At 44.0% G+C, this 26,671-nt stretch overlaps 1 protein-coding gene across 2 annotated transcripts in view; it reads right to left on the bottom strand.

The window, feature by feature from the left end:
• ches1 (checkpoint suppressor 1) overlaps positions 1-26,671 on the bottom strand; it is a 105,042-nt gene that overhangs the window by 61,523 nt on the left and 16,848 nt on the right. Inside the window, exon 1 of one of the 2 annotated variants that reach the window (XM_039781260.1) lies at positions 5,263-5,677. The exons of the other annotated variant lie outside the window; for it this stretch is intronic. The gene's annotated coding sequence lies outside the window, so the exon portion shown is untranslated. Of the gene's footprint in view, positions 1-5,262; positions 5,678-26,671 lie in introns of those variants that run through there. 2 annotated transcript variants of the gene reach the window in all.

Below are 26,671 nucleotides of genomic sequence, written 5' to 3'. Positions count from 1 at the left end.
GAGGAGGAGACAAGAGCGCTGCAAACAGAGGAGTTATGCAACGCAAATCCAACTCAACAGACTAGAAAGGGCCTCTTTTTTTTGCCTTTCCTCTGTGTGTACACAGTGTGAGTATGTGTGTGTGTGTGTGTGTGTGTGTGCGTGTCTTAAGTGACTTTTCTCTAGCACTTTTACTTGAGGCGAAGAGTGCATTAAAAACACACAAGCACTCAAGCATACTGCTGAAATGCACACTGAAACCTACACACACACACACACACACACATATACATACCCCACACACACACACACACACACTTATAAACAAAGCTTCCTAAAGACAGGAAATCCTTCCACCCACGTTCCTGTGTTGCTTGGCAACCAGAGCAGCGTCACCGTGTGCATGCCTCCACCGCTGAAAACAACACACACGAAAACAGAGACACACGAGCACACACACACACATACACTGCAACTCCTTCAACTCTGCTCCTTTTAAAGCACCCACCAGATAGCCGAGCCAGAGCTGAGCAGGCTGATAACTCGCTACAGCTGCCCTCCAATTCGTCAGTTATGGATCTAAACCAAACATGACATCACCACTTGTAAACATAAAACACACTGTAACGCCCCATTATTTAATTTTTTGGGGGGGTGTACAAAATCTATTTTTAAAAACATTTATTTTTTTTTAAGGGGGGGGGGGGGGGGGGGGGGTGTGTTGCTCTAACTCTGTACATGTCAGTGTGTATTTGTGTGCCACTGTGTGAGGATGCAGCAATAGCTCAGCACGACTAAGTAGAGAGAGGCTAATTGTGCAGAGGTGCCCATCACTGTGGACAATGAGTCCATTTCAAATCAGCAGGAGGCCTATTGAAGACGATTATAACCTGGGGGATACAGAGGAGCATTATTCGTGTAAGCCATTTTGGCCTCCTAGGCCGGCTGTGTTTCCACCGCAATTTAAAACCTTGCTTTTAACTCTCCACTTGTTTGAACACATGAATCAGTACATGAAAGGCAAAGGCCACCTACCGGAAACAATTTAAAGAAATGAACTGACCACAAACTAGTCTCGCATTGTCAGACCTTCCTCCACTGCACTGTGGAGCAGGGTCTGGCTAGTCCACAGAGCATTCTGGGATGGGAGAAAAAAACGTGCTCTGGTTATTTGGCATTTCTTTAAACTAATCACAATCGTCTTGGGCAGCACTAAACTCCGCCTCTGCAAAAAAGTTTCTGGAAGGAACTTGTTTTGGTGGAACATGTGTACGTTCAAAAGTTGTTTTAGTCGTGTAACAGAAAACTCAGATTGGACAGATAGTCTAGCTAGCTGTCTGGATTTACTCTGCAGAGATCTGAGGAGCAGTTAACCGTAGTCCTCAGAAATCCACCGGAGTTTAGAATGCCACACACAAAGAAAGAGGAAAATAGCACCGGAGCAATCCCAGAAGTGGAACGTCGTGGATGTAGACGAACTACAAACTAATTTACTAATCATTCCTCTGTCTGAAAACAGTGTATGAAAACCAAATGGTCTGGTGTTGTGCAGTCGACCTATCAGAGCTTTGTAGGCGGGATTAAAGTATGCGGGCATACTTTTGCTACAAGGCTAGCTAGCTACATCAATGAAAAACAGTGACAGAATGAACATGTATGTGATTGTTGTAAAAAACACAAAGTTAACAACTTATAGCAAACACAACAGTAGCTTTTGTGCAAGGGGGTCAGCTTCGCTTCAGAACTCGAACCTCCTATGGCGCCATTTTGATGCTACAAAACGATCACCTCCCGTTAGCATTCCATTGACTGACATTCATTTTGACGTCACTTTGACAGCGAATAACTTTACATCTGAAGCGTTTAAAGACTCTATTTGTCCATTGTTTATTTCTAAAGAAACACGACAACGTATAAAAGGCTTCATTACCTTGTACCTCACGTTATGGCTCCGTAGCAGACGTTTTTGTAAAAATAGGCTAACGATTGGGTCATAACCACACGACTTACTGTCGCACAGTAGAGGAATTACCATATAGTCAGGAGAAGCTCGCAGGCAGTTTCGACTTACATGAGCTGTTTAGGTTTAATTACTAATGTTAACTAGCATTTTAGTTAGCAATAATTAGCCTGTGCCTATGTTATCTCCTTACATATACCTACGCTCTCCGTCTCTGCAAGATTGGGAATGATTGAGATTTCTCCTGGCACAGCTACCAGAAGACTTACAACTTTCAGACAGGTTGCTCACGTCACATCTACGTCGTCTCTCTCAGTTGGAGGCTGCGCAGTAACGCTCAGCGCTCACCGGAAAAGTGCTTCTAATATCCTTCACTGGTCTCCGTCCAGAGACACAGGATCTGTTGGTCCAGTTTATATACTGTCTATGCTTTTGTGTCGTGATTGTCAGGCTACGCTATTGGCTGCTATCTTAAAGACCACTTTGGCTGTTGGTATGACAGTGTTAGTGTTTTTTTTTTTTTACAATGGATACATGCAATGGATCTCAGCAATAACCATTTTAGCAGTCCCTAAAAAAAGTTTTGGGTGGTGTCGAAAAAGTTTCTAAGTACAACTGTGTCTGGCTGTGGCTCAGGCGGTAGAGCAGTCACCTACCAATCAGAAGGTTGGTGGTTCGATCCCTGTCAAAGTGTCCTTGAGCAAGACACAGAACCCCAAATTGCTCCCATCGGTGTGTGAATGTGAATGTTAATCTGATGACCGTGTGGCAGCCTCGGCCACAGTGCATGAATGGGTGTGTGAATGGCGCCTGTGCTATGTAAAAGTGCTTAGTAGTAGTCGGTGAGCGCTAGAAAAGCACCATATAAATACAGTCCATTTACTTGGTTTATGTCATTTTGGAGTGAGGTTTTCATTGGTCGAAAGATGAAGTTGTAATGGCTGAAGTTGCTTTAATAATTAATTTTTCTTTGGGGGCGGGGGGGAGACAGTGCCTTTAATTAGTTTAACTATATTTAGTGGGCCTTGATCCAGTGGGAATCAAACCCTTGACATCGGCACCATGATGTCAACCTTACTTTTGCTATGGATGCACAGCGGCTGTATCTTTACATTACTGCAGCTTTGGTAAACCAAACAACTCACTGTACTATCTGACCACATAACAGAGGTAAACACAGTAGTCCACAAGTCACTTTTGCTGATAAGGTGCACTTCTGTAGTACCTTTTAGGACTGTCTGTACCTCTTGCAGTACACTTTTTTTTTTCTGACTGTGCATTTTAGACACTCATATGCCATATGGCTCATGGGCCACAGCTGATCAGAGCACAGCAGTGGGTTGGAGAGTGTAGCTCCAGGCACGGCTAATACAATCAGAAATATTAAAAGAGCCATTTTTGAGTATTTACGCTGAATAAATCATGGGCTAGCGTCTGTGCTTTTATTCAAAACACAGACTATTCAATTCATTCGCACATGAATTATAGATCCATTATGGACTGTTTTAGCTGTGTTGAGGGAATCAGCCTAACAACAGTTGTTCTGAGAGCACTAACCCACTGAGCCATCCATACCAATTATCTGTGTCTAGGGTGGAGTCTGAATTCAATATTTAATTTACACAATTCAATCTCACGCCAGAGCTTCCAACTGAAAAAAAACAACTACTGGTGTCAAAAGAGCCAGAACAGACAAAAGTGGTGTGGGCTTCCACTGAGAAACTCCACCGTCTCCAAAGTGAAAAAGAAGCGGGCTAACTGAACGTCAAACCACAGGGGTGTCCATTGAGAGACAGGGAGAGGTGGAGGGGCAAGAACTCCATTGAGCGCAGCCATGGGGGGTCAATATGTGAATGAACGTTTGGCATGGAGGTGAATTATGAATGAGCAGCACTCCGAGCACTCCTGGAGAAAGCTTGTCAGCCCCAGTCTCCTTCACTCCGCTTTCTTTCCATCTCTCCTCCTCCTCCTCCTCCTCCCGTTGTCCTAAAATCTCCATCATCCTTTCCTTCCTCTCTCTGTCTCCGTTTCATCCCTCGCTACTGGATTAATCTTCTCATCTGCCTTATTCTCAGTCATCTGATCGCTCTTCCTCCCTCCAGCCTCCCCCTTACCCCTCTCCACCTCCTGTTTCCAGAACGGGGAGGGGGGGCAGAGGCTGTCTGAAAAGACGACAGAACATTCTTTCCCTGCACATATTTACACAACCTCAGATGGGTATACACACGCACACACACAATCACTCACTTACTCACTCAGAGAGACACACACAGTAGCAAATATAATATAAAAGCTAATAGTCCTGCACATGCAAAAGATGGGTGCGTTAAGTGTAACGCTCTCAGGCACTAACATACACAACACACACACACACACACACACACACACACACACACACACACACACACACACACACTTCTCCCAGCTGTTCTGCTGGCCACAGAGCTTGTGTGTGTGTGTGTGTGTGTGTGTGTGTGTATTCGTGTGTGTGTAATCCAATGTGCTGCTGCTCAGCCTGTGCCACACTCTCTCCTCTGTTGCTGTGCGTCTGATCAGATCTGCCTCTCCTCAACCTGTTTGCCGTATATGGCACACACACACACACACACACACACACACACACACACACAGACACACACTCTCTTACACACATTTATCCACATGCACAAGAAGCTGCTACTATGTATCAAGCCTCATTCATTGTCAGCCGAGAAAACAGAAAATCCATTCGGTTCTGCTTTTGAAACCTCCAACCAAAGACTTTGCTACCTGCTGCACTGAAAACTCTGCTCTTTTACACACATACATCAACATATGGGTGCACACACACACACACACAGAGTGAAGTAAAGGGGGGTAAAAAATGGACTCTTAAAAGAGAGTATTTTCCACCTCCTTTCCTCTAGCTCAACTTCTAGCTCAGCTTACCTGACAACTGTGTGTGTGTGTGTGTGTGTGTGTGTGTGCGTGTGTGCGTGCGCGTGTGTGTTGGAATGGAATCACACTGTTCCCTAAAAAAGTATCCACTCCTTTTGATCCCTTCACTCCAGTTTACAGTGGTCAGTTCAGCTCGCTTACACACTTTGGCCCCCCTTTTAGTTTGTGGAAAAACAACCCTAAAAACTCTCAAATTTTTCACACACACACACACACACACACACACACACACACACACACACACACACTCACACCTCCACTCTTCCCTTTAAGTGCAGAGCCATGCAGCACATGTCAACACCTCGCGCGCGCGCGCGCGCACACGCACGCACGCACACACACCTCTGCCAGACCTGTGTACAGCCATGAAAGCTCCATAAAGTCACCTTTGGATCCTTCTGCGTTCCAGACGAGCCCCTTCTTCACACTCTTCCTCTCCTCTGTCAGACTTCTCTCTCTCCTCCTCTCCTCCTTTCCTTCCTTCCTTCCCTCCTTCCGTTCTGTGCGTCCGTCCGTCCGTCCTTCCTCTCTCTCTTCTCTCTCCCCCCTTATCGTCTCGGTGCTCGGTCAGTTCCCAGCGTTTTTCCCGAGCCCCTCCATATCCGCCCCGCCAGTCGTTTCTGCCACCGAGCGAGCGTACCTTCACACGCGCGCGCACACACACATACACACACACACACAAGCCGCTGCGTTCCTATAGTCTCTCCCTCCGTTTATCCCTCAGCGCTCTCTCTCTCTCTCTCTCTCCTCTGTCGGAGAAGAGCTCGGTGAGTGTGTGTGTTTGTGTGTGCTTGTGTGCGTGGACGTGTGTGTTTCTGTGCTCTGCCTTGCCCCGCCAGCAGCGGAGGACTTCCCCCGGCACCCGCCCTGGGTCCTAGCGCCAACCCGCTTCACTGAAAGAATGCTATTGTGTACGGAAGATATACCCAAAGATCGTCTACGATTTTGACAAGACGATTCACACATTTTTTTGGGCCATTATTGCATCTTTGAGTTTGTTTATTATTAAAATAATTGAAACTAATTATTAAAATAATTAAAAAGAAGCTATTTATGTAAATCACCCCACCCCCCCCCAAAAAAGACTTGAAGACAATAGACCTAGTCTTCATCAAAGATTATTTTGGAGTGAGCACCAAACACAACACAACTGCCACTATCATACAATTAAGCAAAGAAAATGAAATCACGTTAAATGCTTTAGCCTTATGTGTAATTATTGTTTTCAGAGCAGGGAAATTATAGGCTACATTGGAAGCACATAACTTCTCAAGTAGCCTACCACAAACATAAGTGCAAAAGGCACACATTTGCAGACCGTACAAATCTCGTTGCTCTAGGCCATACTGTCATTTAGAGCTGGGCAATATATCGATATTATATCAATATCGTGATATGAGACTAGATATCGCCTTAGATTTTGGATATCGTAATATCGTAATATGGCAGAAGTGTTGTCTTTTCCTGGTTTTAAAGACTACAATACAGTAAAGTGATGTCATTTTCTGAACTCACCAGACTGTTGTAACTGTTCTATTATTTGCCTTTACCCACGTAGTCATTATATCCACATTACTGATGGTTATTTATCAAAAATCTCATTGTGTAAATATGTTGTGAAAGCACCAATAGTCAACACTACAATATCGTTGTGGTATCGATATCGAGGTATTTGGTCCAAAAAATTGTGATATTTGATTTTCTCCAAATTGCCTAGCCCTACTGTCATTAACTGAGAAACAGAGAGATACATGTGCAGTGCCACAGATAGATGCTGTTCAGCCCATCCACAGCTCATTCAGAGCAGTTAACGTCCAAAGGTAAAAATGTAGGTTTTTGTCAGTAAGTTGTTTTGAGTCTGTACCCGAGTGGTCGCTATGGCAACAGCAGGGCAGGAGCAGAGGCAGGGAGCCATGCAACAATGTAGGAGCCATTATAAATGGAGGATGGAGAGGGGACTTGTCCTCTGCACATGATCACATCTAGGTTCTTGCTAGTCTATATCCACTTCCGGGATTGCTCCGTTGCCGACAAAAAATCCGCCGGATTTCACTCAAATTTAGGCCGGATATCCATTGCCTTGGGCTTCCTTTGTGTTGGCATTTTAAACTCCGGTGGATTTATGAGGACTATGGTTAACTTTTTCTCAGATCTCTGCAGGGTAAATCCAGACAGCTAGGTAGACTATCTGTCCAAACTGATTTTTCTGCTGCATGACTAAAACAACTTTTAAACATACACATGTTCCACCAAAACAAGTTCCTTCCCAGAGCACGTTTTTCTCCCATCCCCGAATGCTATGTGGAGTAGCCAGACCCTCCTCCAGCGCGCTTTGGAGGAGGGTCTGGCAAAGCGAGACTAGGTTCTCTCTGACCTATGTGTTCAGATCGTACATCATTATTTTTACGTCGTCTGTGCTGACGTCAGGGTCTAGTCGATCAGCCTTCGCTTCCTTTATGTTGTGTGTGAAAATCCATCCCAGGTTACCACACACACACACACACACACACACACACACACACACACACACACACACACACACATGCAAAAACAACAGGGTTCCCCCTCATCCACTACCAAAATAGTTTCTAAACTGCATTTCTGTTTTGAACCGAGTGAGTCCTCCTCTCAAACATCCTCACTCTTTGGTGCAGCTACCTTCTTCCTCATGTCCCTACACCTCCCTCTCTTTTCTCCCTCCCTCCTTCCTCAGAGCGTCATCAGGTTGCCATAGCAACGGCCCGCCTATGGGAGACAGAGATCAGACCATTATGGACCATGGGATCCAGAAACTGAAGGACATGATTTTTTTTTGTTGTTGTTCTGCGAAACACAGGAAGTGGGACCCCTTAACAGAAAAAGCCTGAACTCGTTTCTTCCTTAAACACCTAGAGTAGCTCTGCAAGGCTTTGCAGAGGGAAGTTTTACTGAGTTGGGGATACAAAAAAAAAAAAGGAGCTCTGAGGATCCATTAAAACCCTTCAAAAACATAAGTAATGCATGTCTACTAACCCAGCATGCTGCTAAAAATAAACCGAATTTGATTAGATATGCAAATTGACTGTGAGATGTAAACATGCTGCCCCAAGAAACAGTTAACCAGAATTTGCTCTGCACACTTCTGAATTAATGGATCTGACAGACGTGGAAAGCCCACAGTCAGGAAATCCAAATGTGCTCTCATTTTATTTATGGGTGTGGAAATCAAAGTGGGAAAAGTGCATTGCAGCATGTTCAAGTTGAGCGATGGAAGCACAAAATACACCAAGGAAACGGTTTTGTTTTAGAAAGATCAAAGAGAATTGTTGGGAGAACGAAGTGTGTTTACGAGTGCTCGAATCCAGACTGCCTCTCCCTGCCCCTATTATTAGTGGGAGGCCGTGTGTGTGTACGAGTGTGTTTGAACTGAGAGCCCCGAGGGCTGCATTAAGCTGAAGTGACAGTGGGGATCTTCAAGATGTCTCACAAAGTTTGCCATTGAGGGAGATCTTATCTCTGAGCCCCAAAACCAGGAGAGGAGAGGAGACAGGAGAGGAGAGGAGACAGGAGAGGAGAGGAGACAGGAGACAGGAGAGGAGACAGGAGAGGAGACAGGAGAGGAGACAGGAGAGGAGACAGGAGACTGGAGAGGAGGCAGGAGAGATGAAAGAGAGTGAGCGAAAGAGCAAGGCTGAGTCCAGTGCTGTGTCTCATATTGCGCACTTCTGTACTTACACTTACACTATTTTGAGTACACAGTGCGAGTACTCGGATGCTGCACTCAAAATGGTCAAAACGTTGCGTGTGGAACGCTGGACACTACTGGCCCTCAACAGTCGCCATCTTTTTTTAGCGGAAGCTACGGGACCACCAACGTATTTTCAAACTTGTGAAAATGGCGGCCAAGGAAGCTGCAGCAGTTGCAATTGAAATGGTGAACACCGAACTATCCAAAAGTAATTTATACATGTGTTTTTTTTCTTCAATATGTACTTATATCCTGTGTTCAGATAGCGAGAAAACAAGCCGGTATATATTTTGTCGGTGGTGATGCTCCACCTGGCAGCCATTTACCTTTAAAAAGAAGAAGAGCAAAGTCAGTGCATAACGGTGGAGGGTGGGGGTGTGGCCTTGACCAACAGCCACTTTGCTCGTTTGAAAGCCATGATGTCTCTCTCTCTCTCATGGGTGGGCCAAATTCTCTGGGGGGGGCAAAGCAGAGAAAGGGTTTCAGATCCTTTCATTTTCTCAAAGGCAGAGCAGGATACCCAGGGCTCGGTTTACACCTATCGCCATTTCTAGCCACTGGGGGACCATAGGCAGGCTGGGGGAACTCATATTAATTTTAAAAAAACCTCATAAAGTGAAATTTTCATGCCATGGGACCTTTAAGGTTTTTGTTTGTGTATTTGCTGTTAGTGTGAATGGCTCTTACACAGCTCTGCGGACTGATTATAGGTAGCCATAGTTTTACTACAGTATATTAACACTTTTGTAGTTATAATGGCACAGTCATAAATAATTGATTTATTGATCACAGAGATTTCTGAACTTGAATGTAGCGAGTAACCCAGGCAACCATCTGAGTCAGGCTGATTGCTGCTGTGTTCCAATGCCAGAGGAGTAAAAGTGAGCTGGTTTGAGCCCGAGTACGGCTGCAGTCAGATGTTGCAGATTTGGGTTTGGGTTTAGAGGGTGAAGGGTTGGGTTGATTTCAGCTGGTAATATGATCCAGCACCCAGGCTAGCTGAATGAGTGATACTCCATTCAATGTTGTTTTGGATCCCCAGGAAGACTAGCTGGTCGTCTAGGCGTCAGCTAATGGGGATCCTTAGATAAACTAAACTAAACCAAACATTTACACCTGGGTATAAACATGCAATCTGTATCTGGATAAGTGATCGTGGACCTTTGCATTTACACCTGGCATTTACTGTAAAAAGGATAATGTTCTTGTTATCGCAGTTCGGCTCACATTGTGATCAGGATCTCAATATGCATATGAGTTAGGTGGGGCTGGGTGGACTTTGTCAACAAACATGGTGCGTTGTTGGGCAGATTTGTTTCTTAAAGGCCCAAAAAACTATTTTGTCAATCAACTTCTTCACATGAATCCAAAACATGCTGCCAAAGTTACATCATTGTTTTTGGCTGGGCTCTTCTCACTGGTTTGAAGTGGGTGGGAGTCAGTTGGCAAAAAGGGCCAGCAATACGCTACTGCAGCGTCTAGTCTGCTGAATCGAAAAAAAAAAAGAAGTTGGCACAGAGGTGACCACCAATCAAGATTTAGCAACATTTGAATTAAAGTCTGATGGCAGTCGTTGTGTTGTTCTATCAAGCCCACTGTCAGTCGGCAACGTGATATCATGACTTTGCGTAAACATACACGGCCACTTTCTCAAGTGGTGTGTTATCTGTACGCATTTTAAGTTATCTGGCTGTATGTCTACGATGTATACAGCGGATGTAAACATACACGCCACGTGGTGATGGATGAAAAGCGACTGTTGAGTTTAGGAACCGTGACATGCGGGACGCAATCCCCGGTCTCCTGGGTAAAAGTCCTGTGTTTTACCCATCCTCCACCACAACCAACCTCCCTATGCAGATTTTCGCCCTTTCATACTACTCGCTACGGCGTCAATTCACACGCAATCGCAAACTAATGTAAGTCAATGGAGGCCAAACGGCGTTGATATACACACCAAAAAGCGAGTATGCGTTCATAACACGCCAATAATGGCATAAGAATTGGCGTGTCATACATACGCCATTTCATGAGATCAATCTGCAGTCGAATTGTCATACCACACCCACACAGTCCTGATGAAGCAGATTAGTTTTGTTATTTTTTGAGTTTTTGAGTGAGTTAATAAATTATTACCAATAAAACTATATAAAATAATAATAATTTATAACCCAGGATGGTTTGAAGCTTACATTGTTTCCCATGTGGTCTTGAATATTAAAGGCTATGGGAAAATACTTAAGAATTCAGGAGCTTTAAGTAAGTGCCCAGATTGTATAGAGTGCATTGCCACCTGACCAGAGCCAGACCACCTTCAGACATCTCCAGTTGTGGTCTGGCAAAAATGATAGCATGTCATCATGACTCTGACATGAACCTGGTCATGCCTGATTCACACCAAACCATTTTGGCTTCTTGGGAAATTGTCGCATTCATTTTTCATAAGGTTACAGTGACTGTAGTCTCGCACTGCCAGACCTATCTCGACAGCGCTGTTGAGCAAGGTCTGGCTACACCACACATACATTCTAGGATAGGAGAAAAAAACGCTCTGGGTTGTTTGCATTTCTTTAAACCAATCACAATCGTCTTGGGCCGCGCCAAGTTCCGGACGCAGCGACGGTGGCTCTGCAAAACAGTCTCGGGAAGGAACTTGTTTTGGTGGAACAAAAGAAAACGCCGCATAAAATATTAAATGAAGTTAACTATTCACACAATACAGTAACGTGAGCTATTTAAATAGGCTGCGCATAATTTGCTCTTAGCAGTGTATCGCCGTGTGTACTTTGTCCATAGCAACCCCCACCAATCGGTCCCAAAGCGTCCCAGTTAGAGAGTAACTGCCGTAAACGTATTCTTTGTAAATCTTTACAGTCACTCCCTGAAAGAACCAAGCAGGCCTGCCTTGTTGCACCATCCAGATTTTCTTCAAAACTTGCTATTTTGACATTAATGTGCAGATGTTTTAGTGGAGGAGTAGTGTAACCAGCAACATTATTTACCCATATGATTTTTTTACCAATGACCAATGTCTTTTGCTCCATCAGAAATCATAAAAAATAATACTATGACAAAAGTTTTGTGTTCCAGTTATGGCACCAGGATCCAGATGGATATTACACGCTAAAACAAATGAAGTACAGTGGTCATTCTGGTGGGATTAAGAGTAAGATTAAGAGGTAGCGGGGTGAAATAGGGGTTGAATGCTTAATCTTACATCCGCATGCACACTAGAGGATGGATATCGGGCCGGGTTCGGACAGATATTTAGAAATAATGTTTGGGTTCGGGTCGGGCTCGGTCACATCAGCGCGATAAGGCACTGAACATTTTAAATTTAAAAAAGCTTATTATGTAGGTGCGCGCCTGTGTTAACATGCGCTTGTTGCCCTGTGTGCGCCGATGCGCTCATCTGTTGACATCCGAACGTACATGTGTCATTAGTATGCGAAAAAAAACTAGATTTTAACTGTCGGGCTCGGGCCGGGCTCGGTTAGAAAAATGCGGCCCGATCCGCCCTCTAATGCGCACACACACACACACACACACACAGACACACAATATGCGAATAGTGTAAATACGCACACACAGACACACTCGTACAGCCCAGAGACAGTGAGCGGCCTGGGAGGCGTCCATCCATTCATGATCCTTCATTCTTCAAATGGGGCTGCCATCTTAGCCTGTCTACCCAGAGGCCTCAGCCGGGCAGAGGGGTGGGTCAGCAATCATGTGTGTGACAGGAAACAGGCAGGCGTATTGGCTGCCAATCAAAAAGCCTCTTTATTTCCTCTCTCCGTTCTGTCTCTCCATGTGTGTTTCTCTGCTTTTCACTGTCTCTTTTTTCTCACCTCGTCTCTCCCTCAAGTCTGACAAGCAAAAGATCTTCACTTACTTCAGAGAAGGAAAATAAGTGAGGGGGGTGTTAGAGTCTCCCTGTCTTACCATTCCCTCTCTTCCTTACACACACACACACACACACACACACACACACACACACACACACACACACACACACACACACACACACACACACACACACACACACACACTCTTTGTCTCATTTGTCTGAAAGACAGCTAGCAGTGGTTTGTCATTGTAACACTTTAGTAGACTGTGTTTCCATATCATCCCTTACACTTTTTCCGCAGACAGGCAGACGCGTAACATTCCTCAGAAGACAGGCTGAGAGAGAAAGAGAGAGAGAGAGGAAATTGTAAACTCTCTCTCTCTCTCGCTCTCTCTTTCCAAATGCAGCTGAGTGCTCCACACGGATCGATAGTAATCCTCGGTGGGAGCCGTTTATTTTGGAATGTGTGTGAGGCCCAGTGGGTGACAGCATCCACATTCACACTCACACATGCGTGCAACATTATAAATCTCGCTGCAGCTGGAGTTGGTGCTGCGCTTGCACACATAAGCGCACGGACTGGTGCAGACAAACCGACACAGAAACGTACACACACCGACAAGTACACACTCAACACGCTCTAGGTCTGACAAGCAAAGCCTCCTGTTGGGCTGGGCTCTCTTCTCTCCTCCACTGAGCAGAACTCACACGGCTCCAGGCTGGAGGAGGGGACCTAGTGTGTCTCAACACTGTCCCCTGCCAAGGTCTCTGTTTCTGGGGATGGCAGCTCTCAGCAGCTGGCTAGGTTGGAGCTCTCTGTATGCTGACTCCAAGCCGCTGGCTGTCTAGTCCTGCCAGGAATTTATAATTCTACAATCACAGAGGAACCCCCCACCCGCCCCATCCCCCCCCCGCCCCATCCCCCCACCTGACCAATATAAGCATGGATTACATGTTTTATAATTCGGACGCAGTACAAAAACTGCAAATTTCGTATTTGTTTTGCAATAAAAGATCCAGTTACACCAGCATTTAACGGATTGGAATGCATTTTAACAGCAAGATTTCCTGGCAAAATAAGTTCATTTCAGTGGATTTACTTGTGGGGGTGAAGTAAATCTAATAAAAACACACATTTTTATCGTTGACTAATAGCAAACTGTCTCGACAGTGCGGACCTTTGAGGGAAGCTAAGCTATGGTAGCTTATATTATATTTTAGACATTTATGAGACAGGAGTCAATGGTACAAAAAGATCTCATGAATACGACGTTCCCGGGATTGCTCCGGTGCCGCCGGAAATCTCCCAGGATTTCCTTCTTTTCGGCCGCTTTCTTTCTTTGTGTCGGCATTCTAAACTCCGGTGGATTTATGAGGACTGTGGTTAACTGCTCCTCTGATCTCTGCAGAGTAAATCCAGACAGCTAGCTAGACTATCTGTCCAATCTGAGTTTTCCGTTGCACGACTAAAACTTTTGAACGTACACATGTTCCACCAAAACAAGTTCCTTCCCGAGGCTATTTTGCAGCGGCACCGTGTCCTGTCCGGTGCTTAGCACCGCCCATGACGATTGTGATTGGCTTAAAGAAATACTAATAAACGAGAGCACGTTTTTTCTCCCATCGCGGAACGCTGTGTGGACTAGCCAGACCCTCCTCCGCAGCGCTGTGGAGGAAGGTCTGACAATGTGAGACTATGCCGTTAGTGACCGAGCTAAATTTTTTTACAAACAGACAGCTAGGAAAGGTATTTTTTGCTGCTCTTAGTTAAAACGGGCTGTACTCGACATTCAAAACATCAATATAGCAGCAAACAACTATTTTCTATGTGAAGATATAGTGGATATGACGATGTACAATCCTGAGAAGAAAATACCAGAGGGGAGAAACAAGTTTCAAAAACTTGCTTGTCAGCTACAGTAGTTAACCAACTAGTCCTACGTCAGAAAGTCTTTAGCAGTGCAGATTTGCTGTGCCACTTTCTCATACCTTTTGTTTTTTGACCATGTTGCTCCATTGGCACTTTTACCAATTAACACTCATTTCCTGCACTATATATAAAAAAAATATAAAAAAATCACTGAAAATGGGCTTTTCAGTTTTCACAGGGGATGCTTGTATGATTTGTATTGGGGTCCAACAATCACAGCGAGACCTCTGGAGGGTTTGTTGGCAGCACGCTGTGAGGGCTTGTCTGGGCTTGCTGTTGGACTTTTTGGGGGATCAGTTTGGATCTCTGGGCAGAGGCAGCCAGGCAGGCAGGCGCGCACACACACACACACAGACACACACACCTGTGCTCCGCCTGAGAGCATTGCATTATCTGAGGCAATCTAGCAGCACCTCGAATCCCGCTGCCATTTCTTCGGGGCAAAGTGAGAGCAGTAAAAAATGACCAAAAGCACGGAAAGGAGCATAAAGTTGGAAAATGATCATTTTCAACATAGAAATTGCACGGAATGGAGCGAGACGCCGCGGTAAACACCGATATGGAAATTGATCTTTGATAACATGAAACCCATTAAGTTAATACTCTTACACTGAAAGAGCAGTTCAGGATTCAAATTGAATCCATTTGGGATATTATTTCAAGCTAATTTTACACCATACCGTAATACAATATCATTGTATCAGATGACATCCAACTTCAAATACAAGGTCAAGTTTAAGTCACTCTAACTCTAGTCAAATATGGGACCTTTCTATAGTCAGGCGATATACTGTATGTAACCACTGAGCAACCCTGATGCTCTTAAAAGTTCAGTAATGATGGAAAGATGGTGCAGTAGGGGCATATGCTGTATGTTGCTCTACAGGCACATGGGACCTGACTACTCAACTATCTCTGGGCTTTGCAGCAGTCAGCACTACAGACATATCCTCAGCAATACAGCCAGCTCAGTAATGTACCTCCTTCAGTGCAGTATAATCACCTCTTGTGACAACATCCCTGGCTCCTCAGGAGTCTATGTGCCTCCTCAAATACCCTCACACCATAAGATAAAGACATTAGAGACTATGGGATTTGGAGGGAGTTAAGAATTGGGTCTACAGTCTGTGATGCACAGTGATACAGACTTGGAAACGCATGGCAGTTTGGGATCCCTCTAACAGATACCATCAAATGAGCACAGCAGAGCGGCAGGGCAGACTGGAGCAAAGCTCAGCGTGTTGCTGAGCCTGTTAGGAGGGTTTCTGTTGTTTGTAGCTGATCTGCCGCGATGCAAAAACAAGGCAAAGCGTGCTTAAAACAAAAAAGAAAACGGCATGGGAATCGTCCGCGAGACTCCACGTGGGACTGGTGAGAATCATATTGCACGTTTGCTGGGAATAAAAAACGGCTGCGGGTAACTTTGACACACAATCGGATTAGCACGGCATTGAAATAAAAGGTCAATAAGAAAATGCTTTATGCCACACGTCTCCTCTGTGAATCTATAAAGTAGCTTTTTCCTCTCCGCTGTTGTGTCGTCCCTCACACTACCCAATCAGTCTGTCTTTCTCCTCCCTCACTCTCGCTCTCCCTCACTCGCTGTCCCTGGGTGGGATGAGTCATCGAAAAGAGAGAAGAAAAGAAAGGAGAGGAGGTGTATTCGTGTGTACTGTATATGTGTGTGTGTGTGTGTGTGTGTGTGTGTGTGCGTGTGTGTTTGTGTGTGCTGGTGTGCGTGCATGTGTTGTGTCATTCCTCCTGAGGTGCTGTGCCCTTCACACTCCCTCTCAGCTTCATGTCAACCTTGCTGCTAGAGTGCAGACATACGCAGCAAAGGTACACACACACACACACACACACACACACACACACACACATCCATAATATACGTTAAAGTCTCCTTCTGCAAAGATGTTTTGGGGGTAAAAACTTCAAAAACACATTGTGTTAAACCATACCATTGTGTAAATAGTTCTCAGATGATAGGATGAAACCACCAACATTGCGACCACCTACATTTGTTTTCCTTGTAGACAATGAAGTCACCCACATGGGCTTTACAGTTGCTATCCACAACATACAGGCCCGATACAACAGGAATACCTATTTTACTGTAACAACTTTCCCCCCTCACTTTTACAGTAAGAATGTAGTGAGATCATTTATATCTTCTATTTTATTTGAAGGTAACTTAAAGGGACTTTCAAAAAAAATACACATTTTTCCTTTTACCGGTAGTGCTCTTTATCAATCTAGATTGTTTTGGTGTGAGTTGCCCAGTGCTGGAGATGTCGGCCGTAGAGATGTCTGCTTCCTCTCCAGTATAATGGAACTACGTGGCAGCAGCAAGCACAACAAAGAAATACATTTGACATTTTTTTTTATTTTCCAATGTCTCGCTTTCTTCTGCGTGGTGATACAGTTGGTGGGTGTAGTAATAAATGCCACAGTCTGACTAACGGAATTTTGGAAACTGTTTCAAATGTAATTTTTGTTATTTGTCATTATATTGGAAAGAAGGCTGACGTCTCTAGGGCAGACATCTCCAACACTTGGCAACTCGTACCCAAATAAATGTACATTGATCAAAAGCACTAAGAGAAACAAAAAGTGTATTTTTGATTTTGGGGGGTCAACTGTCCCTGTAATACTTATTTCAAAGCTACTATGCTGAATTTGAGCACTTGTAGTGGCCTTTACTGTACTGTTGAGCAGCAGGCATTACTGTCTGGTACAGATGTGTTTTAATGCTGCCACTAAGGGGTACCCACGTTGGACATTTTTGAATTTTTACACACAGTTGGAGTTACCAAACAAATTTAATCTGTTTACTGTTGTTGAATAATGTGGTATTTCATGATCTAATAGAAGCTACTTCTCTTATAATACAGATTATGAAACAGTGTGACAACAAGACTCTCATGGCAGATTATTTGGCACCTAAAGAGCAGACAAGGGCATAAACACCTAAAATATGCATCAGTCTTCTCGGGAGGGCCAATACATCTTTGTCACTTTACCACCTGTATTGTCCTTTTTTTTTGACAAACTGGTGAAGATGAAATGTATCTGTCCTGTCACTGTGGCAAGTGATGGATTAGTAGATTAGTATTGATATTTTCTAAATGAAAAAAGGGGCATGAAACGGTGATGACATAACGATGATAACATTTCCTGGGAATGATGTTTGGGCTAGCTGTAAACAGGTGTGTGAGTTTGTATTACCGGCAAAGAAGAAAAATGACCAAATAAGGTAATAAAGTACCTACAAATGGGAGTTAGCTGTGTATAATGACTCCATTCATGTGAGGAGTCCGGGGGATTGAAGTGACGACCTTTCGGTCACAAGATCGCTAGTCTCGCATTGCCAGACCTTCCTCCACAGCGCTGCGGAGGAGGGTCTTTCAAGACTCGTTTTTGGAAAAATACCAAATCTTGTTTTTTTTTATAAAGAAAATAGTTTTATTTGAAAATAATTCTAATGACAACACATTGAATAAAACAAGGTAGGTTGTGGGTTGTAACATCTTTTCAATTTTCATCCCATCATTCCGTTTTTTCAGTCACGTAATCACACACTCTCCTGTCAATCTCTTGGAAGCGGCCACTTTTGGCGCTTACCCACCGCTAGTACCAGCTCTGCTCGGCTCGACTCAGCCGCGGTGCCCCGTCCTCCATTTCCCATTGCAGATTTAGCACCGCCTCATGCGTCATACCGACGCTGCAGGAAACTGCCGTGACCTAACGCGACACACACACACACACACACACACAGAACGTCGAAGGTGTGTTGTTTTTGATCGTCGGCGTGTGGCTGTTGCCGCAGCCAGAAGACACATTTTGTTTCAAAAGAAGCTTGCGGGTTTGTTCAGGACACCCCCGCCTGTCGCTAGCAATGATGACGCAGGGACTAGTGACGATTCTCTCAGGAGTCTGCAGGTTTTCACGTCACCTTTTGGTATCGCCTCAGCTCGCTTGGAACCTTGATGGAGGCGATACTAAAAAAAACTACCTGTTGGCAGGTACCAGGGACTATTTTTCCATTATGGAAAACCAAAAAAAGCGAGTAGAGCCGAGGCGAGTCGAGCAGGTACCATGTAATGGAAAAAAAAAAACGCCATTTGAGGACCACGGTAAGATTTTCTCTGGCTGTTTGCATTTTTATACAGTATATGCATATATTACCCAGCAATTATTAATTGCATATAATATTTAAACTGAGGAGGCAGTAATAACATGTGTGTATTACACAACGTTGAGAATACATTATCTTTTATTCCAGATCTCATGAAATGATAGTTGTGGATAAATGTAATAATGTTATAGTATCGAGCAACATTTTCACTATATTATGATTAATTGGCATTTTGTCCGGCATCTATCCTTCACAGATGATACCTACATACACATCACCAGTGCGTTCTGTACGCTGTGGTCATCTGTCGGCTGTATGCTGTATAGCCAGACTATCTCAGGTGCCTCCGCCGCTGAGCAAACACGAGAAATATAACATTCATCATCAACCCTCGTTTAGTCTGAAGCCTGTTTACGTCACACAGCATCAACGTTTCCAGTGCAGCTGTGGCTCTTGGAGGTGAATCAGTCCAAATACTAAATGACACGGAGTCTGGCCGTAGCAGAGCTGTCCAAAGAGACAGACAGACAGACAGAGAAAGAGACGGACACTTCAGCTCTCTCTCTCTCTCTCTCTCTCTCTCTCTATCTCCTTCCCTCTCAGTGTCTCTCTGGCGAGGGCCGGCAGTGTTCAGTCATGGTACTGGGTTAAAACCATATACCGTATTTTCCGGACTATAAGTCGCTCCGGAGTATAAGTCGCATCAGTCAAAAAATGCGTCATGAAGAGGAAAAAAACATATATAAGTCGCACCGGACTATAAGTCGCATTTATTTAGAATCTTTTTTTTTTTTCATATCTGTCAACTACACAATAGCACACAGAACAACAGGCTGAATACGGTAGGTGTCCGGTATGTTAACGTAACACATTAACAGTTATTGAACTACACAATAGCACACAGAACAACTAGCTACCAGGGCGTGGAGCATGGATGTATTAAAAGGCGTGGAGACGTAACTGCACCGTTGACAAGCCCCTCCCGACTCCTTCCTCCACCTCTGGCCATCTTGCTTTCAGCCCGCGATTAGCCGATTAGCTTTCTTTGTTTTCTTCATTGCAGTAAGAGTCACCTTTTCGCCAGTCTCCCTCACAAGTTTCTCCCTCATTTCAAACTTTCTTTCTGCTGCTCGATTACCGTTTTCGGCTGCATATTTTACTACCTGCAGTTTGTTATCTCTTTTCTTTCTCAGTTGTCTTTAGGAGTAGCATTCTAGTTGTCACAAGCCTAGGGCGCCCTCTCGCGGCTGTAGACGGTAATGTTTTCAGTATGAATTAACATGTAAAAACATGTTAAATTATATATATTTTGATATATAAGTCGCACCTGACTATAAGTCGCAGGACCAGCCAAAGTAGGAAAAAAAGTGCGACTTATAGTCCGGAAAATACGGTAGTTGAAATATATCATTGATGCTGTCCCTAGGCTGCCTGCACTCACAGCCCACTCTTTTGTATTTCTTTTTTTTCTTGCAGCCCACTGTTTTCTCTATCATGCAGCCCACTCGCAGAGTGCAGTCTGGTTATTATGACGTGCCGTGTTTTGACTCCTCCGACGGCGGCGCCTTGCTCAAAAGACAAACAAACCATCACCTCGTACACTTCAGTCAGTGGATGCGACCGCGCCATGTGAGCAAAAAGAAGCTACAAAAATGGATAGTAGAAAGCGCAAAGGCGGCGCTGAAAAGGCGAGAAGCTCATCACAGTGACGCGCCCACATGTTGCTAAGCTGAGCAACTTTTTCATTAAAACCAGCGCGAGTGAAACGACAAATGAAGACGATGAGACGGGTAAGCTAAACTAGTTACGAGCAGTGCAGGACGATATAGGTTGTGCAAAACATAGTACAACTTTGCCTGCAAACCAGCGTTCATGTTTATGAATCAAACTTGATCTTGCAGCTCTTCGGCGGCAGCCACTAGTGCGGTTTGCTGCTAGAGCCAAGCAGCAGCCATGAGCCCAGAACTCCAGAGTGGGCAAGGTAGGATTGCTCATTGTGTGAATATTAAAAGAACTAGAATTAATATTAATGAAGAGCATGGTGTAGACCTGCTGAAAAATACCCTGAGATCAGCAATGATGCCGGATGATTGGCACTACATTAATAAAACTGACTTGACTTGATTAGAACGCTTTGTAAAAAGTGGAGATTTGTGCTGAGAATTGTGCCAATTTTTAACATTTGATTTGGTGTCCGAAGCAGTGCCAGTGGTGTGAGGGATAGCTGCTGTCAGTGTACAAGGCACATCTAAGCTGTTGCACCCCAGTGTGTGAACAAGCAAACATGATCAGATTAGTAACAATATAATCACTTTCTATGCCCAAATGTTACTAGCGATCCATTATGCTGTTTATCATTTAAATTAGGATAGAAAATATACAAAGCCCACGACTGAAAGGGCATAGGATGAAAGTTATATGAAATTCTATATGAAGGGAAAAAGGGGATGATGGTGTCATTAGAAAGTGCAATACATTTTATTTTTTTCTTTATTACTTTTTTTAATTTCATTTCAAGGTTAGAATATATTATATATATTACATTGTTACATTAACATATTGTTATACATCACATTGTGTTGTTGTAAAGAATACTGTCATTAACCTTTCTAATAAATCTACATTGTGAAGCAACACTGATGAAAATGGTACTTTACAAAAAAAAATGAATTACAAGGCTGTAGAGAAGAGTGCGCTAATGCAGACATATATACTACGGTTTTAATTACATTATTTTAATATAGTCAGTTGTGAAGTAAAGTGGGCCGGTCTAAGGCATGAAACTCCAGGGCTGGAAATGAGTCCCACTCCGGCCCTGTGCAGTGGTGTCGCGGCTCAGTCTTATTCCAGTGATACAGACCCAGCTCATCACCCCAAAAAAATAAATAAAAAGAACCCCAGAGCATACACTTGGACATATACATCATTAGTTGTGCATGACCGCAGACGCCGGCCGATATTCACACAACTGAGCTTTTAAATCCTCTCTGTGCATATACACACATGGATAAACATACAGCACACGCACACAAACACACATTAAGCAAGCAGTGCGCAGCCCTCCAGAGTGCTCTACTGTCATTTCCATAAATACTCTTAAAAGGTGCAGCCAAAACCATGGAAGGGTGCGATTGCCTCTCGGCTAGAAACGCACAAAAAAGCTCTTTTCTCTTTCAAGAGACTGTAGGAAAGGATGACCCACTTAATCGAACAATTTGGAGCGCCTGCAAGTGTGTGTGTGTGTGTGTGTGTGTGTGTGTTGTGTGTGTTGTGTGTGTGTGTGTGTGAAAAGGCCTCCCAGTGCCGGGAGACAAACTATAAACAAAACCAACGAGCTCATGGTATTGCAGAGACATGGTGTGATGGCTGTCTTGCAAGAGTTAAGTGTGTGTGTGTGTGTGTGTGTGTGTGTTTGTGTGTCTGTGTGTATGTGTGTGTTCAGAAGAGAATTGCGTATGTGCTCTACATTTATGAGTCACAGCTTTTATATCACAATCTACTGTACAGGTATGTTTAATGGTGGCAGCACTGTGCAGGGCACGATCAGACGTCTTATATATTTTTAGCAGCATCTGTGTGTGTGTGTGTGTGTGTGTGTGTGTGTGTGTGTGTGTGTGTGTGTGTGTGTGTGTGTGTGTGTTTGTGTGTCTGTCATTCCTAGAGCTGCAGCAGTAATGAAGCCTTCCATCTGCCGTTTGGAGGCGGGTAAAGTGGAGTGCGGCTGGGGTGGGGGTTGTTTGTGTGTGTGTGTGTGTGTGTGTGTGTGTGTGTGTGGGGGGGGGGCAATCCTGGTTTAGCTTCTAACTGCTCCTGATGTCACGCATGCCAATTTTTGAAAAGTATTTGCTTATATTTCCTATTTCTTTTACACAATAACAAAAAAGAAACAATTGTTAATTTTTATTGCTCATGAAAAGCTTTCATCTAATGACAAGGCAACATGCAAAGTACATCACTACATCCTCTCTCCCTCTATTTTATTCTCTTGTTATTTCCTCTATCACTCACACTCCCTCTCTTTCTCTTTCCGGCTATTGAGATCCACTTTCATCTCCTCTTATAAAGCCATGAAGCATCAGGCAGTGGCATAAATCTAACATGTGACTGCTGTGATGACCACGAGGCGCAGCATCGGCAACAGGAGCCCGACAGATGTATGACTCGCACAACTCACAGGGTCAAGGCTGCCTCTGTGTGTTGCATGCAGTATCGGTGCTACAGTGCCATACGCAGTTCACAGTAATGCAACTGAGCCCGCTTCAACATAGCTGGTTGGTTTGACATGCTACTCATGCACAGGCTCGCAGGAGTAAAAGACATGCCACAGAGGGACAAATCTCCCAGCTCAGATAGCGCTGTGTACACACCCAGAGACACAGGCTGAATGGAACACTAATGGGATTGAATTTTCTTGTTCCCCCAGAGCCCCGATACAAGCCGTACAGCCTAACACAAATATCACTCACAGAGCGCACACAACACAGAGCGCCATTCACAAGAGAAAGGACAATGAATGCGGGCACGTTGAACAGCTCGTCTTCCTACACGCTGTACAATTTCATAGAAAACCCTCTGTTAGGCGCCCGCAGTGTCCCAGAGAAAGCGTGTGCCACTCTAAGTCAGAATTTAAGGAATTTGGAAACTTGAAAAAAGTGCATTTTTAATTGAGTGGTTTCAGAAACATGGTAGTCTCTGTATTAGATGCCAATTGTCCATTAGTGCTGTTATTTTTGGGGGATGATTGTTTAATTATCATATGTTGCATCAGCCTGTTAAATCACCATTTATTTCCATGAGGGTGAAGGGGATATGGAGGAATTTTTCTGCTGTCGCTATGTGTCTCAGATTTTTTAAATTAAATTAAATAAAAAATGCGCTTGATCTATTATTACTCAAACAAATTTGGGCGACACGGGGGCCTTAACGGCGGCCCACCGATCACTCTGTGCCTCAGGGCTTACTAGCAGATTAATCCGGCCTTGGCGTGCCAGTCACTGTCCACATCAGTGTCCGTTTTGGACTCAGCGATATCTGCAGCTCATAACTGAGGCACGATGTATGTTTCGTTAGGGTAACTCAAAGCACTTTGGTGAGGTAAGGGAAAGATCTTGGTCTTGGCTAAATACTGAAAGCGTAGACGCCGACTTGAAGCACAAGACGGGTTGTGTTTACTTTTTAATATTTAAACAAAACCGCAATCCTTCCCTAATCCTAGTCAAGACACAACATCTTGCTGGGAGGTGGTGCATTCAAGTTCCTAACAACTGACTTGTTAAAGTGTGAAAGTCCTGTGAGTTGTACGCCCACCATCCACCCTTCTGATGAACTCCTCATTAGGATACTTCCTGAATTGGAGAACACTGTCAGTGAACATATTCCAGGCAGTAATTAAGTTTCCTCCAAAGAGTATTTAGCAGAGAATATGAGTATTAAGTATATGGTTAAATTTGGTTGGAGAATTTCTAATTGGTTTAGAAACAAGTGAAAAGCATTTTATTTTTAACATTTTTTTGTATATATGGTATACTGTGTTTCCAACTTTTTCACTGCTCCTTTTTTAATGTAATATGTAACTGTTGTATAAGCTCACAAACTCAATGCCAAAAGTGACACTTAAGAAGACAATTTTGCATGTTTGGATTCAAATTTTTGATAACCAATAAAGTGTACTTGACAATAAGAAAACCTTCATTTTTACAATGAGTGGTATTCCCCTTTAAGCAGAGCCAAGACAACATGCATTTCTTTCAAAACGGCGTAATACTTTTGGCTGTGTGAGCGTTAAGTGCGTCCCCATTGAGACAGGCCTGACCCTGGCGGCGGCGCCGAGGGCCGTACATCACTGTGACCTTTCTGAGCACCGCTGCAGCGCGCTGCCTTTGTTCGCCTAACGGGTCCCACACAAAGCGACTTTTGACCAACAACAGAGAAGGAAGGAGGGCAAAGATGGAGAGATAGCGACAGAGGGGAGGGGATGAATGGATAAAGGGACAGGCGTCAGCTGGAGGTCCGCGCTAATGGCCCCTGTGTGTTTCGTAATTAGGTGCAGTGTCAAGAAACGCATGGGAAGAAATGGGGCTGGTCAGACGATGGGCAAAGAGAAACGAGCCGACAGAGAAAGGAAGACAGAGAGAGGACAGATATACAGAAAGACAGAATAAAGCCAGTGTAAGAGAGAGGAAGAAAGAGAACACAGAAAAGAAGAGATTAGGGGCCAATTAAGAGAGAGCTGGAGAGGCTGACTTCTAAAGAAATCCAAGAGAAGGAGCTCCCATAGTCTGATCAGTAATTGATCTTGTGCCATTGTGCTTTCTGCATCCATATGAGTTTGTGTGTGTGTGTGTGTGTGTTGTGGGTGTGTGTGTGTGTTTGCGTGTGTGTGTACGTGTGTGTAAGGGGGGCTGCACTTTAAGAATGGACCCCTCACAGCATTAAGCCCTTGGACGACACTTTTTGGAGGCGAACTGAACAACCACACGGACAACGATGATAAGCGGAGCCCATGTTTTTATCTGGTGTTCAGGCTTATCAAGCTTACTTTGAAATTCCAGTCAAAATTTTTTGCTATGCTGACAGTCTCCAGGAAATTCACTTGTTTCATGACAAAGTACCCATTTTCAAAGGGTTGGACTTCTTATTCCAAGTTGTTTATTACAGTAATCAATTAACAATACTGTGTTCTTGATAGATATGAGATTATCTAAGACCAGGGTAATTATTTAGGACAGGGGCTGCTGTTTCCAGAAGTATTTACCCAATTTTGATATCCTCAGTGTTACTTAACATCAGTCGCTTTCACACATGTACTGCAACCCTGATTTTATCTACAGATTACCCAGGCCAATTCTCTAGTAAAAAGTCTGTGTAATGTCCGATTGAGCCCATGTGTGAATAGAACAGGTTACTGTTGGACAGACAATGCAACCATCCTATAGGTTTATGTTATGCGCGCCAGTTTTACATTTTTCAACTTTGTTGATGAGAAATCATGTTTTTTAAATTTTTTCTGTCAGGGAGGTTAGGTCTATAAACTATAATACCCATGAGCCTTGGCCACCGTTGCCATGGAGAAGAAGCCAGTCAGACGCCCAAATTAGAGCTGTAGCGAATTCAAAGCGCTTTGTCGTTGCAGTAGAAAATGTATTCAGAATTCAAAAAGTGAATTGATTTAAGCTGCATATTGTATTCTCAGTTTTCTCAACACGTTAATCTTTGGCTTTGGCTCACCGTTAGCTGGGCACGTAGCAGCATCAGAAGCTCTGTGATTGGATGTTTTTTGACTAAGTGTACCCTTGGAGTTGTAGTTAACTTCTCCCCTGAAGTTTTTTTTTATGTATACAAACTTGTACCTTTGACTCTTTATCAAAGAACCAGGTATTTTCTAACACCGTTGTTCACCTTTTGTACTGCCCATTCAGGCCATCAAAGTCTTTCAACTGTGCGCCATGTAACCGTCTATGGGACAAAATTACTTTCAGAACCAGTGGCACCTGAAATCCTCTACTCTATAATGCCGCAGCTAAGACTGGTTACCACAGCTCATGATTGCCATAGTAACGCAACCCACTTTCTGGCACAAGAGTTTTCCATGTGCACATCTGTCAGAAATTGGGACTGTCAGAGAAAACAATTGAAAGTGTGTTACTGTAAATAGAGCTCAAGAAATGCTAATACATTAGACCAAAAGAGCTGTTATCCGGCTGTGCAGTGAAAGCTTGTTTTGGGGTATTTTGTGGATGGGAAAAAAGCTAGCTGTCCCACACTTTTATGTCTCATCCACAGGAAGAACTGTCAAATGCCAGGCAATGGTGCCAAACAATTACGCCAAATGCAATCAATAAAGAAACATTTAAAGTCAAAACAACCCTCTCTAGACAACAAAGATCTGAAATACGTGAAGCGATAACAAATGCCCGGGAACAACCTCAATCACACCGTGTGTTAGAGAGCAAAAAATGAAATGTGAGGCTTTCCTATACATGTACAATGTGTGTCTATGCAGCTCCTTGTCCCCTGTGTGTGAGCATGTGTAGCTGCATGTATTTATGTGTGACAGCCTTTGTATGTGTGTGTTTGCTGCACAAGCGATGAGGGATGGACATCGCCAGGGCAGCGCTACGACTGAACGAGGCAGATCAGTCAAAGACTTA

The sequence above is a fragment of the Perca fluviatilis genome, chromosome 18 (genome assembly GCF_010015445.1).
Source record: "Perca fluviatilis chromosome 18, GENO_Pfluv_1.0, whole genome shotgun sequence".
Lineage (NCBI taxonomy): Eukaryota > Metazoa > Chordata > Actinopteri > Perciformes > Percidae > Perca > Perca fluviatilis.
This window is presented reverse-complemented; position numbering and strand designations above follow the sequence as displayed.